Raw genomic sequence first — 8,021 nt, forward strand, 5'->3', positions numbered from 1 at the left:
GGATGCTTGAAGGCATTGCGGGATAACAGGCCACTAAGATGGATAATGATGACCTAGAGGAGTTGCAGATTCAAGCAACCGGAACCATACGATTGTGTTTGTCGGAGCAGGTCATCTATCATTGTGATAGATGAGAATTCGCCGAACAAAGTTTGGGGAGAAATGGGAGAGTCAGTTTATGTCAAAGACTACGACGTCCAAGGTGTATTTGAAGCAAAAGTTATACAAACCGAAGACGCAAGAGAGGGCGGATTTTGTGGATCACATCAATACCATTAATCGGGTTGTCACGGATCTAGCACGTCTGAGTGTTAAGATTGACGATAAGAATAGGACGATTCTCCTTCTTTGTCCACTGTTGTTGTTCTATAAGCATTTGATCACTACGTTGGCGCACGACAAGGAGATTGTTAAACTTGAGAATGTCACTGCAGCGTTATTATCCTATGATATGAGGAAGAAGAACAACACATAAAAAGGCGCTCATCGTGAAGGTTTGCTAGTCAATGGTGGGCAAGGCAGGAAAGAACATGAAAAATAAGAAGGTGGAGTATCACAAGTGCAAGGAGTGGGAACATATCAAGAAGGATTGTCCAGATCTCAATGGTGGGTCAAATGCTAATATAGCAACTCATAGTGATGACTCAGACAACGACAGTCAACTAAAGGTGAAGCGTGGATGTTGGATTCGGCTAGCTCTTTCCATATGATGCCCAATAGGGAGTGATTCTCTTTGTACAAGCTTGGTGAGCTTGATATAGCCTACGTGAGAGATGACACGGGCCATCGTGTTGCTGGAGTAGGTAACATCAAAATCAATATGTTTGAAGGAGTAGAACGGGTGCTTCGGAGAGTCAGACATGTGTCAGGGTTGAAGAGGAATCTAATTTCGCTTGGAGTTCTACATGATGGTGGTATGATATTCCGTTGTGATCGGGATAAGAAGACCATGAGAATCGTGGAAGATAAGGTGACCGTGATGATGGGAGAGAGGACATCTTTGCATCTTTACAAGTTGCAAGGGGGCACTATTGCAGGTGGAGACATGGAGACTGAAGTTGCCGGGGTAGCATATGTGTTCCACAGAGGCGGCGGGTCTATGGCAGACTCATCGAGTAGCTCTCGGTAAGCTACGAAGAAGACAACCCAAGTCTGGAGTACATGGAAATTTGACACTTGTACTAACTCAAAGTGGTGGAGAATATTTGCTAAGATGAGTTTGTTGTGTGAAAGTGCGTTATATCGACTAGAGGGGGGGGGGTGAATAGGCGATTTCTATGAATTCTTCACTCAGGAATTTGCTGGTGAGGAAATTCCTAAATGAAGAACTACTTGCAGCGGAATAAGTACTCAGAAAGGAACATAACAGAACACAAGCATAGTCATCATGATGAAATGAAGACAAGCATAGAGTACAGAAAGCGTAAACACAGGATAACACAAGGAAGAAGACGGACAGACTGAAGAATTGGAACTGAGAAAATTGAGAAAGTCTCCAGTCAATGTCTTCAAACTGATATGAACAAGCATACAACAACATACATGAGGAAATGAAAGAGTTGGGGAGATAGAACCAGTTAGCTCGATGAAGACAATGATTTGGTAGACCAGTTCCAACTGTTGTCTCAGTTGTACATCTGGTTGGAGCGGCTGAGTATTTAAACTCGAAGACACCCAGTCCCGGACACACAGTCCTCACCGTATTCTCCTTGAGCTAAGGTCACACAGACCTCGCCCAATCACTCGTGGTAAGTCTTCAGGTGACTTCCAAACCTTCAGAAACTCGGTCACTCGGCGATCCACAATTCCTCTTGGATGCTCTAGACCTTGACGCCTAACCATCTGGAAGAAGCACAGTCTTCAAAGGAAGCAAGCGTCGGATCCATGCAGGATCAATCTTTTCAGTGATGCTCAATCACTTTGGGTTTTGTAGGTTTGGGTTTGGGATTTCCTCACTTGATGATTTTCACTCAAAGTCCTCGGAGGATGGGTTGCTCTCAAATGACAAGTGTCAGTTTCTCTCGGAGCAGCCAACCAACTAGTGGTTGTAGGGGGCGGCTATTTATAGCCGGGGAGCAACCCGACATGATAAGACATAAATGCCCTTGTCTGATATGACCGTTAGGTGGGTAGATATTTTTGGACAGCTGGCGCGTAGCACAACAACGGTCGGAATATTTGAGGTTCGAATTCCTCAGGGCTATCATGTTCCTCACTTCATAGGCAATCCGCACTGGCGAATTCCTAACTCTTCAGTCAGAACAAATTCCTCAGAGACCAGAAGAACTTCGTCTCTGTCACTGAAGAATATGACTGAACTGTACGAGATTTCCAATGGCTTCACTCGAAAGGATTGGTAGGTGTAGGATTTTGAGTTGAGCATCACATGGAAATTTTTCCTTAGTATTTCCTCGACCCCCTTTAACTGTACGGTGTTTCCTATGACTCAAGAAAGAGAAAACGAAACAGTAAAAACAAGAGTCTTCATGCTTCATGTTCCTCGAATGATTACCAAGTCGTCAAGGTCACACCAATTTCTTCACTTTCAAAGTCTTCAGAAAGTCTTCAGAAATCCAAAGTCTTCAGTCGAAGAACTTTATTTTTAGGGATCGACTTTCTCTGTAAATATCAAACTCCTCATAGACTTATAGACCTGTGTACACTCACAAACGCATCAGTCCCTTAACCTATAAGTCTTCAATACACCAAAATCACTAAGGGGCACTAGATGCACTTACAATCTCCCGCTTTTTGGTGATTGATGACAATATAGGTTAAGTTTTCAACGGGGATAAACACGTGAAGTGTAAATACTGATATTGAGGAATTTTATTGCAAGATATAGATGAACTCCCCCTGAAGATGTGCATAGTGAGGAATTTTCTTTTGAAGAAATGCACACTTGAAAAGTATAATCATGGAGATCTCCCCCTATATCTTGTAATTCATACACGCATTTGATATATAATATGAAGAATTTGAAATGCATGATGAAATATGGTGACTGATGTAATTCAGTATGCATGCATTAACATTAAAGAGGAATAAGCATGCAGAAGAACACAGCAAAAGTATCAGGTCACCATAGAGTTTAAGATTACAACTCGATCCAGCAAAGTCATCAGAAGAACGAGAGTTGTAACTTAGCAAAAAAACGCCCATATAAGATAGACCCGCTTGAAGACTAACTCAAATTTCTCCCCCTTTGTCATCGAATGACCAAAAGGGTTCAAACTGAGGACTAACGCCCCTGAAGAATATCATGATGATGGAGGAGCGCCAGCGTTGTCAGGGTCTTGAGTCGTTGTAGGGCCTGCTGCAGTGTCGTCCAAGTCTTCATGCTCGTCCGTGGCGCGTGATGAAGAATATGAGCTGGCCACCAAGGAAGGAACCTTGACTTTCTTGAATCTCTTCGGTGGAGGTGCAGACCAGTCAAAGTCTTCCTTGAAGCCCATTTGCTTCAGATCTTCTTCACCATATAGATGTGACAGAATAGCCCAGGTGCGATCAAACACTTCATGGAGGTAGTAGTGGTTTTTCTTCACTGCATTATGGTTAGAAGTCATGTCGTGAAGAATAGAGCCAAACTGACGCTTAACCCATTTGTGGTTCCGATCGACCTTCTGGTGAAGACTTATAATCAGTTCACGGTCAGTCATCACACGAGGAGCAGTAGCTTGAGGACTTGACTTTGGAGCATTGGCAGCAGAATCATGTGTGGCAGAGTCATCATTGGTGGAGTAAGATGCAGCTTTGCAGAACTGACCATCCAATGGACGAGTGCCTTCATCGATCACGGCTGGTGACTTGCCCTTCTCATCGGATGAGGAAATTGTCTGCTTGGGGACTTCAATAGGGGGCAAGTAGCTGAGGTGATTCCGAAAATCAGCCTTGTAGTTGAGTGAAGACCTTGTTTTGAGGAATCTCATGATCCACGGCGCGTAAGGCTTCAGCCCAAACGGTGAAAGTGCAACATTCGCTAGAGTCCTCATGAAGAAATCATGGTAATTGATAGGGATACCATGCATGATGTTGAAGAGCATATTCTTCATCATCCCCACAATTTCTTCATCCAATGAATCATGACCTTTGATTGGACTGATAGTCTTCGTCAGAATGCGATAGATGGTCCTTGGTACATACAACAAATCCTTCACGAGGAATTTGGTCCTTTGGGCTTGTCCAGGCTTCAGCGACTTCATGAGCACTTGCATATAGTGGTCAGTGAGTTCAGGTTCATCATACAGACATCGCGCGCCTTCTGGTGGAGGACTGATTGGCAAGGCACGAAGCAATTCAGAGGCTGGTGCCTTGTAATGAGTGTTTTCGGTCATCCAGTCCAACACCCACTATTTGACGTCAACAACATCGCCTGTGATATGCAAAGTTGCGTAGAACTGAAGAATAAGCTCTTCATTCCAGTCAACGATGTCAGTGCAAAAGTTAAGGAGACCTGCATCATGAAGCATATTGAGGACCGGCGTGAAGCAAGGCATAGATTCCATACCCACGTGAGGAATGTGCTTGTGGTCGAAGACTTTGTCCTTGTCAAAGAGAACTGAGGAATAGAAGTTGGCCTGGCTGGTAGTCCAGAAGCGCTTCCTTCTAAGACGAGCATTGTCATATGGGTTAAAATCAGTGAAGAACACACGCTCGCAGAAGAAATCATCAGCCTTGAATTTTGGCTTCTTGGAGAAGGGATTCTTTGGCTTGGGTTGAGGGGTGTCAGTGATCTGCAGTACCACCTCAGGAATCGCAATCTCAGGTTCCTAATGCTGAGGAATTTCAGTTTCTTCTGCAGCTGCCGCCTGGGTCATCACTTCTTCATTCACATTTTCTTCAGCACTAGTGGCTGGAATTTCTTCATGAACACTTGGGGTTGCATAAGGTTCTTCAGATCCCATTTGAACTTCAGTAGCGGCCGGGGACTGAGGAATAGCTTGGAGAGGAGTGAACAATGGAGAGTTGGGGTGCTGACTTTCCCAAAAGTCATCATTCAATACTGGTGTGGTACATCTGATGTCCACATCCTCATCTTCCATTTCTTCAACACCAGCCTCTTCAGCAGTGAACTGAGGCATAGGTGATGAGATGACTGGGGTTGAAGGGATTCTACCCACTTCAATTTCTTCGTCCAACTGCTCTATCGAAGCAGCAGAAGGAGTTTCTTCATCGGATTCATCAAGAATCACATAATCTTCACCAAAAGGAACAAGGTCCTTTGATGGCATTGATGAGACTGGAACGGCATCAATTGGATTGTCAATTGAACTGATCAGAGTCTTCATCTTCTTCAGAGCTGAAGAATTTGAAGAAGTTGATGCCTTCCTTTTCTTCACAGCTGCACCTTCTGCGGCCTTGGTCTTCTTCGCATCTGATGCAGATGGAAGGATCAGAGTTAGTGTAGGCGCATGAGGTGCAGAGGATGTTGGTGCATTTTCTTCAGGCGCAACTGTTGCAGTTGCCCTGACTTGTTCACTTTCCTCAGGCGCATCACTAGTGGATGCCCTAGCAATATCTTCAGTGGCTGGAATGGAGTCATCAGCCCTGGTACTCTCATTTTCTTTAGCAGCCTGGCTGACATCAGCGATGCTGGCATGTTCTTCAGTAGGCTGGGCAGATGCTTCAGCCTGAGGAATTTCAACGTGCACCGGAGCAGTGGCAGTTGAAGAGAAAGTCTTCGTCAACTTGACGAACCGAACCTTTGCTCCCTTCCAATCAGCATAGTACCAATTGAAATCATCACTCAATTGCTTGATTTCAGCTTGTAAAGCAATGAGTTGTTCAGGGGTAATGGTGAGGACATTGTCCTTGAGGTAGCGCTGTTTCTTGTACTGCGCTTTCTTCAGCCTTCATCCTTCTTCATATTTCCACTTCTCTTCCTCAATGAAGTGAGTCAGAACATGACTTTGACCAGGAGTGAGGTTCATCTCCGATAAAGGTGTAGTGGGGTCCTTGTGCCATAAGTCAATGAAATCAAGGATCAACTTGGGATCCAGAATTAGTGGCACATTGCTGCCTTTGGCTCTAGCGGCCTTGGCTTGCCTGTCCTTGATGATTTCGGCAAGTTCTTCATCATCAACCTCATCGTCATCAGAGGGGATTTGGAAGGCAACCTGCTTCTTGTGAGGACTTGGGCGAAGGCCTCGTCCAGCAGTGGCCTTTTTCTTCAGCAGAGATGGACCGGCTGAGGAACTTGGTGCAGCAGTGGAGCTAGCAGATGCTCCTGAGGCAATAGAGATGCCAATTGTTCTTTGGCACGTGGCAAGATGCACAGGTGCCAAAGATTTGGTCGGAGCAGCTGAAGACTTTGTCGGAGGAACTAAGGACTTTGGAGGAGGAGGAGCAGACCGAGGAATTTGCCGTGAGGGCTTTGAAGATACTGGCCTTGAGGGCATTTCTGAGGAGCTTGGCCGTGAGGGCATTGAAGGAGAGGCACTGGACTTGTGGGAAGGCTTATTTGGCATAACCTTCCTGGGCTTACTACCAGAGGCCTCAGCAGTGTTAGCAGCAGCAGTAGAATCTTCATTGAATTTCCTAACTGCTTCCTTTGCTTGCTTGGCCAGTTTGGCTTGGCTCCTAGCCCATTCAGCAGCATAGTCCTCACCGCGCTTGAGGCTGGTGAGATCCGCTAGTTGGCCAGGTCTCAATGGAGGTCTTGAGCATGGAGGGTTGAGCGCGAATTTCTTCATGTATTTGGGAGTAACATACCTGTACTCCCTCCATTCTCATGCCCATCTCCTCTCAATCCGTTGTATGCACACTTTGTGCTGATTCTTGTCCTCCTTGCCAAACTTGGCCTCGTCAGGAGTGCAGTATCTAGCATAAATGTCCTCAGGGATTTCAAATGCTGTATTGACCTCAGGCCTTTTTCCTCCCTTTTGTGGCTTCTTGTCGTCAGCCATTTTCTTCAGCTGAGGATGAACACCTGAAGTTTCTGAAGAGGTATGCAACTTTTCTTCGAGGAATACTGCAAATGAATTAAGTTGATGAGAACCTAGTGATTCAGCAGCAGACATTTGTACCTGTGAACAGAGTATAGTTGCGAGGAATTTGGAGAGGTCATATGCGTTCTCAGAAGATTTTCAAAAAGAATAGGTTTGAGGAATTTGACCGACGAGTCTTGAAGAATTTCACTAAGCGTTCTTTATCTTAGGTTCCAGAGTTGTACAGATTTGAAAATCCACACAATTGAGGAATCTTGAAGAAAATCATTGCTTAGAGAAACGAATCAAGAACAGATAACATGTGAGGTGTTTTGTGTGTGAAGATTTGAAGAATAAACACCTTTGAAGATTTTTAAGAAAACACATGAATCAAAGCGGGCAATAAAAGTAACTTTTAATTACCCAAAGTGAAGAACACGACGAACTGGGAAGTGTTGAGGTGAAGTTCGTCCGTTCAGATCTTCCACGCCCTAACTCGGTAGAGGAAGACAACTACGACAGCGGCGGAGTGAAGAAATCCGCAACCGGCGCGAGTACGAAGGCGACGAGGTCGAGGCAGTGAAGCTCTTCCTCACCGGCGATGATGAAGTAGCGACGGCGCTAGGGTTTGGTAAGCTCGAGCGGGAGAAAGGTCGAGCGGAGTAAAAATGAAGTGAGGAAGAGGCAGGGGTATTTATAGCGGCAGTGAAAAACGGTGCGCTCGAAGATTTCGGACGAACGTGCCGCTGGCCCTTCTCATTCACGTGCCATGTGTCACCCACGTACTATGAGGTGACGATCTTGTAGGATCATGGGTGAATAGATAAGTATTTTATCGCGGAATGCGGAACGGTCTGAGCGGTAAAGCCGAAAATTAAGATAAGATTTTTTTAAGTTTTCTTTCGCAATTTCTTCATCTGTCAAGGACACAGTGAAGATTTTGACCGAGTTTCAAATCAGAACGCACATGAAGAATTTTTGAAAAGATTAGATTGAGTTTACCATAGAGGGGGAAGGGTCCGATCACATTCACTTACCAAAAAAAGTCAACTTGAAGAATTAGCAATAAGTGAATGCTGTAGAGGACATAAACTC

This window comes from Triticum dicoccoides, chromosome 7B (assembly GCF_002162155.2).
Source record: "Triticum dicoccoides isolate Atlit2015 ecotype Zavitan chromosome 7B, WEW_v2.0, whole genome shotgun sequence".
Classification (NCBI taxonomy): Eukaryota; Viridiplantae; Streptophyta; class Magnoliopsida; order Poales; family Poaceae; genus Triticum; species Triticum dicoccoides.